Below are 17,031 nucleotides of genomic sequence, written 5' to 3'. Positions count from 1 at the left end.
CATTCTTCATCATAATTTAAGGCCCACGGTCTACAATAAATCTTTTCCTACAAGGTCAGTCCTCAGATCTCACCTTCTAATTCCTATTTCACTTCTTGTCTGGGCTATTCAGAATACATCCACTTTACATTTCATAATTATATGACTAGGTTGTAAGCTCTCAGAGGGCTGGAACCATGTCTTACCCTTCTGTGGGTCCAATTCTAAGGGCCAAATCTATACATGGCTTTCCACAAATACCTGTGGGATAAAAAATTATTTGAGACCGTGAATGAAGCACAGAGCTGTATTAAAACAGAGTTCCAGTGCCTTGTCATTTAATCAGAAGGAAAATGCCCTGTGTTTCTGTCTATTGTGCTGTCTTAAAATAGGAATAATGAAATATACCAAGTACGTACTAATTTGGCAGTTATTCTCAGAAATCTGGGACTTTACACTTTAATTAAGCACTTGTAGTTAAGCGTTTGGCCAGAAGATGGTGCAGTGTTCAAGGGATCCTTCTCTCTCAAAGTCAAAACTGATTTTCAAGGAATGAAATTGCAATCCGACCAAGTCTATAAAGAAATGGGAGAAAGTGATGCCAGTTCAGCTTTGACACCATCCTAGGGCTTAGCAAGTGTCATGCTTTCATGTAGTTTCTTCCTTCCTACTGCCTAGCATAATGAGCTGGAGGACTCTTCTAATTAGCTAAATATTATTGTACATCAGAGTGGGGCCATGCTTCCTGTACATTCTTATTTGGGTTTTGCCAGCCAAGGGAAGAAAGCTGTTAGAGGCAGGAGCAGATGTAAGGAAGGCACAAAACATGCCAAGAAGTCATGGCGCGTCTTTGCTATTGGATGAGTCATTTTACTTCACATATTTTTATTCTGATATTAGTCGGAATTCTTCAAGTCAATATGTCTTACTGGAAAAATCTTTTGTGTGTGGTGTGTGTATGCATGGCGTGTGTACAGTGTGTATGTCAAAGTTTTATCTACCCCTGAAAAAGTTATATAAATAGGATTTTATTGCTGCAACATCTAATGTAAAATGCAGACTGACATAATCTTCTCATTATTATTATCTTTAATGCAGTGTAATGTACTGAGCCAGAAAAATAATACTGCAGTTTGATTTCAGATGTGCTGTTTACATTGGTTGGAAACTAATTTAAAGAAGAAGACTCAAAGTTGGTGCTGATCAGCCATCTTTTATCAAGTTTGTGTATCATGCACTTGTTCCATTTTTTTTTTTTTTTTTTTTGCCATGTAAAGTCTTCTGAAAATTGAAAACTAATTTATTATCATGTAGTTATTAGCACAATCACAAAAGAGGTCACTGGTCTTTCCTTTAATTTCTGTCACAGGCTGCAGGCCGTATTATGCTAAATCAAGGATACGGGGAGATAATTAACATAGCAACTCTGGCAAGTTTAATAGGTGAGTGATGAACATTTAGAGTTTGGCTTCGAAATCCATGTCTTAATTACCATCCGCCTGCGTGCAGTGACGAGGATGGGGCTCTAGCACACCTATTACAGATACAGTCTGTTGGACCAAAGTTTTCATGAGTTGTCCGTAAAACTATAATTAGATTGAGAGACTTCAAGGCAAGAAAGAAAGAAAAGTGCTTTGTGTTTTGTTTCTTTTTTTAGAAAAAAATGTGAGAAATCTTAAGCCATTCCAATGTGTGGCTCTTTCAGAAGCATCCACTCTACTGCAAGAGTTCTCCCTGGGGGGCTGTTGTCCTCTGTGGGACATATGGTACCGTCTAGAGACATTTTTGGTTGTCACATCTGGGGGAGGATGCTATTTGCATCTCATGGGTAGAAGCCAGGGATCCTGCTAAACCTCCTACAGTGCACAGCACAGCCACCCCCACAACACAGACAATAAAGAATTGGCCCCAAATGTTAATGGCACCAAGGTGCAGAAACCCTGCCCCAGAACCGCCCACTCCATCCCCTGTTATTTTTCGCCGCTGGTTGCCAACAGGTGTCACCGCAGGCCCATTTCTATCTGCAGCGTTATCAAAGAGAGTCCATAAACTCTTGTAACATATGGAACGAAATCCCAACTGCAAAGCTTTTGTGGAAGGCAGTTACATGCTGGTGAGCTGAGGCCTATGTAACCAAAATTGATCAATTACACAAATTAAGCATAGCCCTTAAGGAATTTATTTTATTGGTCTGGACATCTGTTGCAGTATTGTCCAAATCCAAAACTCAAATGGTGCCTCGGGTTGCCAAGTTAGGCAAGAAAATCTAGTAGCTATAAAAGTACAACTGAAAACCCTATATTAATATCACGTCCATCTGCTGAATGTTACATAAATATGCAGACTTTTTATTTTCCTTGGGAATAACATTTATTTTTACAGTGCCCAGTTTGACATTCTTATGACATTCTGTTCAGTTTATTACATTGTAACTTTAAATGTTTCTTCAAAAATGCATTTATAATGTTGTTGTTAATCTTTTTTCAAGGGTCTGTACCACCTGTTTAACTTATAGTTAAATAGAGAAGTCCTTTTTCTTATAGGAAGAATGGGAAATCTTTGGACAAAGAGGCTCAGAAAAGATTTTGAGTAACACTTGTGTAGTGTAAAGGGAAATTATATAACAGCCATGAATGCTAATATTCCATCCTGCTCTTTTACAAGTTGAAATGTAATCTCCATTTTAAACTAAATTAGCATCATTTCCAAACAGAGTATCATATTTATATCAGATTTATACAACCACATCAGATTACTATTAACATGTAAAATAGTCTCTTTTATGCTGCTGGTAAAAAATAGATTGAAGAGAATGATTTGATTTCCACTTTAATGTCAGGGATTTAAATTAATCTGAGTGGACATGTTTAGGTTGAGAGTTGCTCCAACATTGAAGAAACAGCAGGTAGGGGCGGCTTTACCTTAAGAACCTGTTGTGATCCTGGCACGAAGAAAACCTTGCAGTTATAAAAGTACATCTGAAAATCATGATGTTCCTATCATGTCCATCTGCCGAATGTTAAATAAATATGTTGGTTGGTTATTTAAATATGTTCAGTGGCTAAGCCAACTGGAAAATTATAGGATATGTGTAGGAAAACTTAGAGGACATTTTTCTTCATGTTTTTCCCCCTTCATTCTCAGTCTATATATTCAGGAAAACACTTTTTAGTAGTCAATTATTGAATGAATTCTAATCTAATAATAAGACCATCTAGAAGGGTCAGGGAAACTTAAAAAGCAAAACCAGAACTGAACAAACAAATAAACAAACAAAAAATCCAAGGCAAACAAAACTTGGCACAGGTATCAGAGAGATTTCCTTACGGTATTTTCTATTTTAAAAAAAGAAAAAGATACATAGAATTGTATCGGATTTATTTTAAAAGAATACTTTTAACTGCAAAAGTGGTTCATGTTTACTATGGGACATTTAAGTAATATGAATCTAAAAGTGTATTCAAAAAATTTAATTTTAAAATTTTAAGTGAAAATATATTAACCCATAATTAGATGGGTGTGAGATTCAAAAAAAGGGTAACAATAGGTATTGGTTTTTTTCTTAATAGAAATTCAATGATTCATTGACTGTCATTTGTACCAGAATTCTTATATCCCCTCCACCTCGCCCCCACTTGGAACTAAAGAAGGGAGGGTTGTCTGGATAAAACTCAAATACATTCACTTTTATGGAAACACATTTCCAGTGTAAAAGAAGATAAACTTTCAGGGAAACGGGGAAGATGTCTGAGAGTCTGAATTGGTCATGAAGGCAAGAGGAGGCAGTTTCTTGTCATTTATGCATTGGTGGACTAATCCTGTTTGAAATAAGATGAGCTACAGCTGTGCCTGTACTGGAACAGGAGGAGCATAACTCCTCCAAGGTCACCTGCAAAGAATTTTCATGCCAGAGGTTGCCTTATAGAAATGTGGGGTGAATAACTCATTGAGGTAGGGTGACATAAAGGAGCATCTACCATGTACCTGGGAGACCTGTTTTTTTTCCCCTGCTTTTGCTACTGTCATTTCCAAGTCAAATCAGTTACTCCATTTTAAAAATAACCAACATGGAAACTGTTGCACAAAACAATTTGTGGTGGTGGGGGTAGAGTCTATAAAAAGGTATCCATATCTCTGAATTCAGCACTGTATAAATATCTAGGAGGCCTTGTGATTTATATTCATGCACCCAGTTAAGTAGATGGATGGTTGAGAAGAGAAGGTAACTTGCTTTTGGAGAGATAGACTCTAACTGGCCAAACTAAGAATAACTCTTTTGATTCCCAATAGTCTTAAAACCAACAGGCATTTTCTTTTCCTGTTATAGAACCGCTGCATTTATTGAAGTCATAAGCCCATAGTCTATCTTTAGACTCCTGATGTAATTTCTGAATCACCAACCATTTCTGAGACCACAAGATATTTAAAAATAAGATAAGAAATATTGACTGAGACTCCCTGAAGCCTGCAAGGGAAACCAAGATACCCCGGCAGAGGTTTACAGTGGAATTTCTCTCCTGTAGTTCATGCACATTGAAAATGACATGATCTATCCCAAGGAATAACTTAAGACCTGATCCACTTAAACAGCTCCAAGTGATTTATCATAAATGTGCTTATTTGGAAGGTTTAACAGTAACCGCTTATGGGAGGTGGTGGGGTTAACTACCAAAATTGTACATAACTTGGATCCTGTGTATGGCAATTAATCAAGAAATTATATTCTTTGACTTTCTAACAACCCACACGGAGTGCTACATCTGTGGCATGTTTAAAGAGAGAGAGAGAGAGAGAGAGAGAGAGGGATGAAATATTTCTTCTAATAAAATGCTAATGGTTTTGTTTTGGAGAAAAAATATTGAATTATTGTGGTGTTAGATTTATCTGTATGAGGATTTCTCGAGTCACAGTCAGTAAGTACTTCTGACAGAAAACCAACTATGTCCTGAATACAATATCCCAGTCTTCTAAATGACTTCAGGATTATGGAGAGGTCCCTTTATAATGCTGAAGAAAGAACACGGGAATAAATGGTGTGATAGAGAACTGTAGCAGTCGAAGTTATTACTGTGAGCATTTGTTAAATGTTCAAGAGTATTTATTTAACCCAAAGCACGTTGGAATATGTTAATTAAGACAGGTGAGGCATCCCGTTGATTGTGGTATCTCTCGTGGGCATAACTTGCACCTACTTAGTTGCTCTAGTCCTTAGGTTTTCAAGATTTTGGGGGGATGCCTACTGTGATTAGGAACCCAGAGCTCACTTCCCTGGAGGGTTACTTTTACAAATTCAGTATCTGAAAACCTAGAAGTACCATCATCTAAAAAGAAAAATTTGGGTCAACAAAAGTGTCAAAAGTGTAATATCATTTTCATTCCTATGATCCTTTGTGATGTGGTTCAAATGGCTTATTTTAATATTTCACTTTTCAATCAGTAGCTTTTTAAAAATGACAATTTCACAAATGCTTATGGAGCAACTACTTTGTGCCTGCACTGGCCAAGAGACAGAAAGATGGAATAATACCTGACTTCTACCTTTTAAGATCTCACAGTGCAGCAAAACAGAGGGCTGTAACAAATATTTGTAATGTGAAAAGAGCAACACTCATGAAACAGTCCAGTGCTGGACACTTACCATAGTAGAGACACTGCATCAATTATTCTCTTTTACAGACAAGGGAACTGAAGCTTGTAGAGAGGTTAGATCACACAGTTAACAAGAGGAGAGACAAGCATTTACCAGAAGCCGTGTGTGGTTCTGGATACTCACATAGTGCTTGCCAGATGCCTGACATTGTGTTTAGGGCTTTACACTCATGAGCTCCCTCAGTCCTCATGACAACCCTATGCAGGGGATACTATAATTATCCCCATTTCACAGATGAGGAAAGTGAGCTCTGAGAGGGAGCAACTTGACCAAGGTCATGTAGGTAATTTCAGAGCAGCAGTTTGAATATAGGCTCTTGACAACTAAACTTTACTGCTGTGAGATATGGAGACATTTCTGCCTGGAGCTGTGGGAAGGTACAGAGATTAGGGCAGATAAATTGTAAGAAGATTAGAAATATGGTCTTGATAAGGACTTTGAAGATAATGCTTATATCAGACTTCCTTCTGATCTGAGTCAATTGCAGGATGTATTTTTGAACCCTTCAGAAATCTCTATAAGTTATAGATCTGAATTTTAGTGAGAATCTATTCCATTCCTTGGAGTGCGAAAATCCAACACAATGTCTGGGAATTCAGACTTATAAAAATCATACAGAAGTAATTCTTTAAAAAAATATTTTATTTTGAAGTAATTGTAGGCTCATAAGAGGTTGTAAAAATAAGAGAGTTATAGTATGCCCTTCACCCAGCTTCCTCCAATGTTAATGTTTTATATAACCATAGTACATATCAAAAGTGGGAAATTGACTTTGACAAAATACTATTCACTAGACTACAGATCATATGGGGATTTCATTAGTTTTTAGATGTACTCTATTGTTTTGTATAGTTCTTTTCCATTTTATCACATGTATAGATTTGTGTAGCCACCAAGAAGTAATTTGTTTTAAGCTGGCATGAAGAAAAAATAAACTGTTTTGAACAATCTATCATTTTGTTTTAAGGTATTGTTATGTTTAGGGGCTGCTTTGCCAAATATCTTACTCTTTTAAAATAATTTATGTTTTAATGGAATATTACCATGATGTAAGAATGATTATTCATAGTAGAAAAAGATCGCTTAAAAAAAAAAAAGTCCCCTTAGGGTATATAAATTGATTCCATTAAGAAAAATAAGGTTTCCATATATTTATTACTTAAAGCTTACTTGTTAGATTTAATTTTTAAACATTTACAGTGGCAGTGATAGGCTCTTGATTTTTCTGTATATATCTATGTATCTCAAATGAGTATGGGCAATACTGTATTGAGGTGTATATTGAAAGACATCGTCTTATATTAACATGGGAAACTGTCTATTGCCATTCAGAGCTTTTTATTTTGTAGCTCTTGTTTCGAAGAAGGATGTGGAGGTAAAATCCCAAATTTTCAGTATGTTCCCAAAAGCCCCAGACATCTGAGCTTAAAATGGGGTTAAATTTTAATGAAAACATACCCTAGTCAATGTGCTTTAAATTATAATTTTAAAAGCCAATCACTTTCTTTTTTGACTGACATGTGGCATTTTGGATAAATTTTTAAATCTTTAAAATCTGTAAGAAATGAATTTGGGATCTTGTAGGTATCGTATTTAGAACAGTGAAAAAAAGGGATAGCTCATAGTGAAGGGGTTGAATTAAAATCATTTGTAATTATGCATCACAAAGAGGTACAATCACAGTGCATCCATTTATACGTGCATCTGTGCATCTGCCTCTGACCCCAGCTTTCTGGTTTCTGTCTCCTTTCTTTACAAAATCTTCAGTTATGCGTAGATGCACACATTAGAGAGGAAATTGGGGCTAATGATTTAGGAATGTGCTAATTAATTCTCATTATGTTCTATGAACCGAGAGAAATAGTGAAAGGTTGTCTGCATATGCATATACACTATGTATATTTTTCCACACAGTGTTTTCTTCTGAAGGAAAGTTATACTGGGTTTTTCTTTTTTTTCTTTTTAGGTTCTTATACACAGTGACAGCTAGCAGAATCTAAAGTGCTGACATTATGACTTAGAGATGTGATAAAGAAAAACATCTATTGCATTTTCTGTAAGTAAATGTGGTGCCGGCATTGAGAGAACATACGTAATCAGATACCTGTTCTCCCTGAGTTTCTTAATTTAAGCCTCGTGATTTCTAATTAGCAGTTAGATTGCATCCATTGTTATTTTGTCTTTGGTTATCAATGATGATCAACCTTTGCTAAACAAAGATATGTCATCATGCTGGGGACACTCATGGATTTTTTTTTAAAAGGTTTTAACATTTGATAATAGGTTTTCCAATAGCTTGAAGGGTAGCTTTTAACATTTCTTTTCCAGCTGAAGTATTTCCTGAGTTCTGTCCAAGCCCTCTGTAGTTAAAGAAAAGGCTTTTTGACACTGAATAGACAATGTTGTGGCTTTTTTTTCCTTCTTCAGACAAATGTATAGGCATTTAGACCGCCACGTTGTACTCTCGTAATTGAGACACCTTGCAGAAATGGCAATTATAGGGTGACTCGTGTCAAAAATATTCAGAACAAATTACATTTTACCGATTTTTAAAAACTTTCAAAGGTACTCTCTCCTCTTTCTTTCTCCTCTCTCTCTTCCTTCCTCCCTCCCACCCACTCCTCGTTTTTTCTTTTAAACATTAAGTAAACTATTTGCATTTTTACGTTTCATCAAAGTTGTTCCAGGTTTTTTCTGGGTTTACTAAAACTCCAAATGGACTACTCAGATCAAAACAATTAGTGAAGTCTAAGGTGTTCTTAATTCCTGAAATGAAAACAGAATGGATGTTCAGGACGTTCTGTTTTGCTCTAGCTACCCGCTTGGCTTCTCGCTCAGAATATTCTTGCTCTCAAGTTAGTTCCAGTTCTGTTTATTTTGTCCTGAGCTCAGCGAACTTTCCAAAGCCCTACTCTTCAAACAACACTTTTTTCCCCCGTCCTGTGAGCTGGAGTTTATTTTGTGCTCACCCTTCATTCTGTGGGTTGTGAATAATTTTAACACAAAGAAAAAAAAAATCTCCTCCTGACCACGGAGAGAAGGGGGGATTTTAGAATAAAGATAAAAATTGTTGTTTTAGCCCCCAAAGCAAAGGACTTGGGAGAGAAGAGAAAAGGGGGGGAGGAATAGAACAGCAAAGAAAGAAAAGAAAAACAGAAAAAATTTCTTATAAGGGTGTCAGTGCAAAACAGGTGTTTGATGAAGCTCAAGCAAAACAAATGACAAAGTTAGCATTGAAGGGCCAAATACATGATACACATTTAAACTGCTTAGGTAAATTTATTTATGAAATAAATATGCAGTTTTACAAATCTGAACGTGGAGCAAATGTTTACAGATTGAAACTTATCATTTCTTGATTAACAGTATGAAGTGGGGCAATAGTCCTATTGAAAGCCATTCTTAATTGGGCTTATTGTAAATGTTTTGGTTAAAAGAAAAGATTAAAGTGAGCTATGACCTCTGTGGAATGTTGAGACTGGTGAAATTTCTGGTTTTAGCATTATCCTCAAATTGTCTCACAGAGAATTACATATTACAAAGTTAAAAGAAGGCAGAAGATCCCTACTCTTTGTTTCAGGTTTGCCTAGCATCCAGTCAGAGATGGGTGAATAACAAGGACAGAACCATGGAACTCCAGTGTCCTTACTTAGGAGGCCCATACGAATGGCAACAGCAAAACAGTGCTACATAGACATAAATAATTTGTGATTGCAAATGTGCAGGTACAGTGTAACAAAGCTGTTCTATCCTTACAGTCTTAGGTGTTGGCACTTTTCTTTTGAGCCCATGTATAGAACAGGATAACATGAAAAGTGAAATATTCAAGCCATGGAGAAAAAGAAAATATATTGCTGTATTTTATTTATGGAATGCCCACAATGTGCTGGTTCTCTACTGGCCCCAGAGAAGTACAGCTGTGATCAAGACAGACATAGTTCCTGCCCCCATGGAGCTTACAGTCTATCGCAGAGCTAGACCAGGGAAAAGAGTATGAAGTGTGAAGAATGAGAAGTAGAGAGTGTTACAGGAGCCCCCAGAAAATGCAGGTTATTGGTTTAGTTGATTTTTTTCCCCGCTTTTCTGCTTCCATCTCTTTTCCTCTTCACCCTCTCTTTTCCTCCTCTTCCCTTTCTTTCTCTCTTTCCCCTTTCCCTCTCTCTTTGTTCCTCTCTTTCCCTCTTGATCTTTATTTTCCAAGCAGAATTCAGCCAAACTCATATTTAAAAAGAGAAACAGTCTAACATTATTTAGAAAGAGCAGCATATTATAAGTGGTTGCAGCCATAGGCTTGGAAGGTTGTGACCCAGAAATTGCAATCCTGGCTCTGCCATCAACTAGCCTACATTCTTAGTCAAAAGATATTGTATGTGTCTTCTTTTTATTAAAAATAGGGCTAGAAATATGTACTTTTAGAAATTTATAGGAATTTTAGATGTGACCTTGTAAGTAAAGTCTCTGGCTTCTTTCCTGGCAGGTAGTGATCATGCTAAAATCATTAGCTACTACTGTATTATTATTATTCCTATTACTATTATTATTTTTCTTTTTATTTTGTAGAAGCAATGTCTGTATTATACAACAGCTAAAAAATAGTGAATGATGATATTAATCAACTGGAATAATTTTCTCCAAAAAGAGTGACTAGCTTTGGTATTACGTAATTCTTATGTTTTGTTTTGCCTATTCACAAAAGCTGTTGTTTTTGAATTTTAAATATAAAAACCATTTTCAATAAATACATCTTTAGATAAGATACTAAAGCCACATTGTTTACAATTGCGTTGTCTTTTCCTCTGAACATTTTTAGGATTAAAGCTTGAGCCAAATTTCAATGAGCCCCTTCAGGAGACAGGGAAATTTATTAATATTTACTTTGATTGAAGAGCGATTGAGACATATTTCTCAATGCACCCATATAGAGTAATGTGATAGGTTTTTATGTGTGTCTTTTGAAATCAGTTGTACTGTATTATAGACAAATCCTATGTAAGTGTGAATATGTATTTATATAATTTAATAGTGCTAAATCACAAATTTATATCATTTGATAGCACTAATTCAAAAATTAAAATTGTTATAAATTTGTCCTTAATCAGGACATTTAGAAATCAGTCTTCATGAACGCTTTTAGATTCTGGAAGTGCTCACACTAAGTCCCCGTGTATAAAAGGTAAAGGTGACATAATCACATGTAGAATTTAGATAGCCTCCTCTCTGTTTGTACATAGTATGCATGTCCCCCACCTCCAATCCCAGCCTAGGCTTTAGCATCATTGAACATCTGTCTTCCAGGAATGGTCTTTTTATTCTCATGCCTTCTGTTTTGCTTGCGTGGTCTGATCAGCCTGAAATGCCTTTCCCTGCCGGGGTGAAATCTTACTTATCTTTTAAGGTCTAGTTCCAGTGTCATCTATGGTGTGATTCATCTCCCAATACCCCTGGGTGCAATAAACTAGTCCCTTCTTTGTACCCCATAGCTCTTTTTTCCTCTCCTGGTACATGATAGCTGTTTGAGCATCTTTTCACCTCTCCACACCAGGAACTCCTCAGTGAGTTCTTGAGATCTATGCTCTATTCACCTTTCCAGAAAATTTGATTCCTGTCTTCAAGGAGTTTCCAGTCTGGGCAAGGAAGCAGACATGTAAACATGGAATTACGTTGCAATTTGGAAAGTGATATAAAACAATTATCTAAATTAGTGTACACAGATGAGCACTAATTTACTAAAGAATCCTGCTTTTCTCATACAACAACTGAGCAGTCGGCATGTAGGTGTAGTCTGTTTCTTAAAATAGCAATGTTTTCCCAGTCTTCATATCAATATTTATGTTGTTACTCATGCTCTGTTAAAACAAAAAAAAAATAAAACAAAATCTCTCAAATGACATTGTATACCTAATGTTCGTGATGGGGAATTTAGGAGTCTGTTGAAAATTGTGACACATAGCAGGACTGATGCTTCGTACTCCAAACCAAATAAAGTTTCACTGGACCTTAACTGTAAGCTAAGACTTTAAGTGCCATTTATTTGTTGAGTTTTGCCACTCTAAATTGTTCAGCTTGGCACAAGACCTTTAAAAGAAATTATAGTTTAATTGGTTTGTGGTTTATTTTCTATTATATTAAAATGACCTGCTTATATTAAAATGACATGCCTTTCAAAACCTACTAGAGCATTAAAACATTGTTGTAGTGATAAAAGATTTCCAAATGTTATTCTGAAAAGCAAGGAAAAGGATTTCAGACAAACACATAGCTCATAGCTCAGTATAGTGGGTTATGTCGAGCTCTTGGATGTAGCTATAAAATCATCTTCTCTTTCATATATGCCTAGAGTTTTGGGCTTTTGGAAAATGTTTTCTATAATTGTTATTTTTTGATACCTGTTTTGTTTTTTTTTTTTATATTCACTCTGAGGTAGTCCTATTACAGTAGGCTCATAACACCATAACCTTATCCATATATAGCCAGGCAAAGCTTTCTGCTGTTAAGTAGAACTTATGAATACTTAAGAGAAGGAAAGCATTGCTATTCTTGAGCAAATTCGGAGAGTTTAGAAACATTATTTTGAAATGTGCTTCCTTAAAGTCAGAAGAACTTAATTAAGTTCCCAGGGTTAATTGTTTCTGAAGTGTTAACATGTCATTTGTCTATTCAAACTCCAAAGCAAATCTAATACGGGATTTAATAACCTGTTTATGTGAATAGAAATTTAGGGTGGGGGTGGCGTGGGAGAAGAAGGAAAAGCTAATAGGCTTTTACCTAGTTAGTGGGTTTAAGGAAGAATTCTTTCTGTCTTTATTTGAAACAAAAGGTAAATCCTATGTTCAAAACTCCTTCTATTTGGGAGCATAAATTGGGATGACAAGGAAGTTTTGGAACAAAACAGTATTTTTACACTTTGTTCATTTCATATTTATCACTAGCTTGTTTGCTAATTTTCATTTGCAAGAGGCAATTCTTCCAGCTAACTGGGTGCCTCAATGGGCCACTGATTTCTTTGAAGTGACAGTCTGTAAATATGCATAAAAAAGGGATGCAATTAGCGTGTGTGTGGTTCAGTGCAGCCTGATTCCATTGGCAAGTTTACCCACAGTGTTGATAAGCTACATTATCTAGAAAATTGGCCGCTGAAAAACAGCACCTCTGATTGCCAGCAAAGGTTCCAGATAACAGGGTGCTGAAGAGAAATATAATTGAGGTTGAATATATTAACCAAGGTGTCACATGCTCCTTAGAAGCTCTAATTTATCAGCATGTTGGAATTTTTATTAACATTTGGAATGCGTTTCTACCACACTAATGAAGTGGAATTGGCAGTTCAGGTTTTAGTTATTGTCATTTCTGAGAAGTTAAATGTAATTTCTCGTTAGACACAGTTATGTAAATATATTTGTTCAGGGGGTGAAAAAAATTATACGTTTTACAAAATACAAATATGTTGTTAAGAGGCAGTGTGACAAATCAGTGGTGGCTCGAGTCCTGAAAATCAGCCATGTATTTATGCTGCATTTTGTACATTACAGCTCTTCTTTGTGGGGGGAGTTTGAGAGAAATGAAGGAAGCTTAATTTCATTAACTCTGCAACTGGCTCGCCATTGTGAAAAACAGTTAAAATTAGCCACTGTTTTAGTAGGCTAGCACGTCTAAGAGGATTTTATGATTAAACTATTTTTTTAAATGAAAACTTGCTCAAATTATAAGGTGAATTAAGCTTTCATGGAAGATATCTGCTTTTCTTTTTTCTATTCTTCTTGGAAGTGCCCAAGATTTCTATTCATTTTCTAATTCCAACAAATAGGTTTGAAAGATATTTGTTAACAAGACTATTAATTTCTATTATAAAAATAAATTGAGATGTGCAAATTTGAAATTATTTTAGATTGCATACATATGTGATAACACTACATTTTTTTGAAGCAAAGAAATAAAAATCATAAACTTTGGGATAATGTTTCCTTAGGAATAAAGAGGAGGAAAGAGTCAGAGGTATCAGGGGAACATACACAGGCAGTTTCAGCTGTATATTAATAGTTACTAAGTTAGGTGATAGATTTTTGAGTGTCTGTTTCATTATGATAATTCATAATTACATATATGTAACATATATGTTTATATAGATCCTATATCAGAATGTACAACATTTTTAAAAGGAAATAACTCAATTTCTATTGACTCATAAATTTTGTTTTCCCATGAAATGATTATGAATTACAGTCTGTAGAGCACTGTGTATTTGTAACATGCTTAGTATTAGTTAATTGCACACATCTCCGACCTCAGGGAATGATGCCACATTTTTCCTCCATTAGTAATAGATATGCTGGTCACAAGGCATTGGTTCCCTAGAGACAAATGACCCGTGGAAGACATTCTCAGCTTTCCCTTTGCATTCACTCCTTAGCAACTGCCAGTCTTCTACTGTCCTATAGGGCTCCTGATTTCATTCCTTCTTCTCCTACTGGCTGCTACCACTCTTGGCATTCCTTGACCCAGTTTATCCCTGCTACAATACTTCCGTGCATTTCACACACTTATCCTCTAGCCCTCAATGATAAACTTCTCATTTCTATCACCTATCCCATCACATGTGTGTGAGGGAAAGATTTAGAAGGTGGGGGTGGGGAGGAGTGGTGTTCCCTTTATTAGCAGGAACTTCTGGTTGGAATTGAACTTGACACAGGAGATTCTCATGCCTGTTGGACAGTTACTCTTAGGATGCCCATTATGGTAGATGTGGTAAATTGTCACTTAGCACACATTTTGTTTTTCTTCCAATGTCACCAATTAGATAGCTAAAATCTGTAATTCTCAGACTCTCTTGCAGCTAGGGTTCTGGAAAAAAATTAGGTTCACATAGGTGCAGGCAGGTGCTGTTTGAAAGGTAATGTTCTAAGTGTGGTTCACTAAGTCCCTGGGTGTGGAGTGGCAATGTGGTGGCCGTAATTCCAGATCATGCTTATAATCACTGTGTCTTTGAAATTAGCTGTTCTATGGGCAGCCTTCAGATTCCTCACATTCTTGAGAAAGCAGATGTGGAGACTCCCCTAACCTGCCAATTTTTCATTGTGGTTACCTCGATTTACCTGCTTCTTTGGCCCTTCCTACAGTTTTGAAAGCTCTTATTTCTGTGTGTTAAATCCCTTTCTACCCAAGTCGTTTGATTTTAAGAAACTAAACCCTGATCAATACCCCTGAAAATCTGGTTCAGATGACTCCATAACAGGACCAGGCCCAGAGTAAAGCAGTAGAGACACCCATGGCACAAAACTTAAGTTGTTGGGCACTTTCAGGGTCATGGTAGTGTCTCTTTAAATTTTATGTCCTGGGCAACTCTCTTGCCTCACTTTAGTGCTGACTCAGTTCAATAAGCAAATAGCAGATGTTATTTATTATAAAAATAATTAAATCACATCTATAACAGATGTTGGCAAAATACAATCCATGGACTAAATCTGACCCACTGCCTGTTTTTGTAAATAGAGTTCAGTTGGAACACAGTCGTGCTCTTCTTTTATGTACCGTCTATGGCTGCTTTTGCACTGAAGAGCAAAATTGAGTAGTTGCAACAGAGAATGCAAAGCAGAAAATATTTACTCTCTGGCCATTCACAGAAAAAGTTTGCAGATTCATGCTTTATATGCTACTGTGGATATGCCTAAATGTGTGGGGTAAGACTGCCTGAGATCAAATTCTGGTTCCTCTATGAGTCTCTGGCTAAGTTGCTTAACTTCCATGGAGTGGTATGCTGGAATCACCGAAAACTTGTGGGTATCTCTTCTTAACTCTCAGTCCATTGATCATCTTGACAGCCAGAAATCAGCTATGGTGGGAGTATTTTCCCTAGGAAAATTAGCAAATGCTACAAATCAAGGCTTCCCCAGAGACCCAGGAACTAAACACTTGCTGCCTCTATAAGTATGGATGGACCCCAACTTATGATGGTGTGATTCATGATTTTTTGACTTCACAATGGTGTGAAAGCGATATGCATTCAGTAGAAGCTGTGCTTCAAGTACCCGTACAACTGTTCTGTTTTTTTCCTTGCAGTACAGTAGTCAATAAACTAAATGAGATATTCAGCACTTTCCTATAAAATAGGCTTTGTGTTAGATGATTTTGCCCAAATGTGTGCTAATGTAAGTATTCTGAGCACACTTAAGGTGGATTAGGATAGGCTATGATGTTTGGTAGGTTAGGCGTATTAAATGCATTTTTGACTTATGATACTGTCAACTTATGGGGGGTATCAAAACATAACCCCACTGTAAGTCGAGAGGCATCTGTACTAGATTCTTCTTTTTCCCAATGATGTGACACACACACACTTAGTGCCCCATCTGGAGCCTCTTTAACCATCAGTGCACCCAGCCCCCAGCTGCTGTGAGTGCTGCAGCTAACAGCATATAGCTGTGCTCTCCTCAGGGGCAGTCAATGACTTGCTGATATGGGTGACGCAAAAGCCCAGCTCCTTTGCACCATTCTGTCATGCAATTTATGCTCCAGAATGCCTCTCTTGCCATGGGTTAGACCACGGCTAGACTTTGCCTGGGATTCTTGATTGGCTTTTTCACCTTCTCTATCTGGCTTCAATTTTCATTACAGGTTTGTTCTAAATTAAGTCCAGGATCCAGACTAGGTGAGGTGAGGACAGCGAAGTGCCTAGAGCACACAATATCAGGAGGCACTCACTGTCAGGACAAACAAGTGTTGTACAACCCTTCTAGGAGGAAGAAAACAGGTGCCTCTGAAAATTTTTTGGCTTAACTCTTTCCTTCTCCTTACCCTAGTCTGGTCCCTTCTTGCCCAGATAAATCACATGCACTTGAATTTCTGCTTAAGCCTCTGTTCCTCAGCAACCCAACCTAAGGCAAGTTTCTGTATAATGGATTGTTACCTATTGATTGCTTTAAGGACTAAATGAGTTAAGGTATGGGAAACAGCAATGACTGAAACAATAATGGGGGATGAACAAATACATGTACATATAGAAATAGTGCTGAGACAGATTGTTCTTGTGCCTTTGTGTATACTCTTCTCCCTATCTGCAGTGCATGCTCTGTTTCTATTGGCTTATCTAAATGCCACTCTCCTCTTCTTCCCTGCAAAACCCTATTTTGTCTATAAGACTCTTACTGGCTACAGCATTCTAACTGACATTAATTTACATAATTCTCCAATCCCTGACTCCGTTTTTTGTTTTTTTTTTAACCAAATAATTTTTTTCCTTCCATTGTGTTTTTGTCCTATAAATCATTATCTGTATAACTTACTTGAATAGATTGAGAAATGTGGTAAAATCAATATAACGATATTGCAAAAATGATCCTTAGAAGTGTGAAAAAAAAGATCCAACTGATAACCTTTGGAGATGTGGTTCCTGTGGTTTCTACTAAGTG

Source organism: Theropithecus gelada, chromosome 2 (genome assembly GCF_003255815.1).
Source record: "Theropithecus gelada isolate Dixy chromosome 2, Tgel_1.0, whole genome shotgun sequence".
NCBI classification, from domain to species: domain Eukaryota; kingdom Metazoa; phylum Chordata; class Mammalia; order Primates; family Cercopithecidae; genus Theropithecus; species Theropithecus gelada.
Note: the sequence above shows the minus strand (reverse complement) of the source record.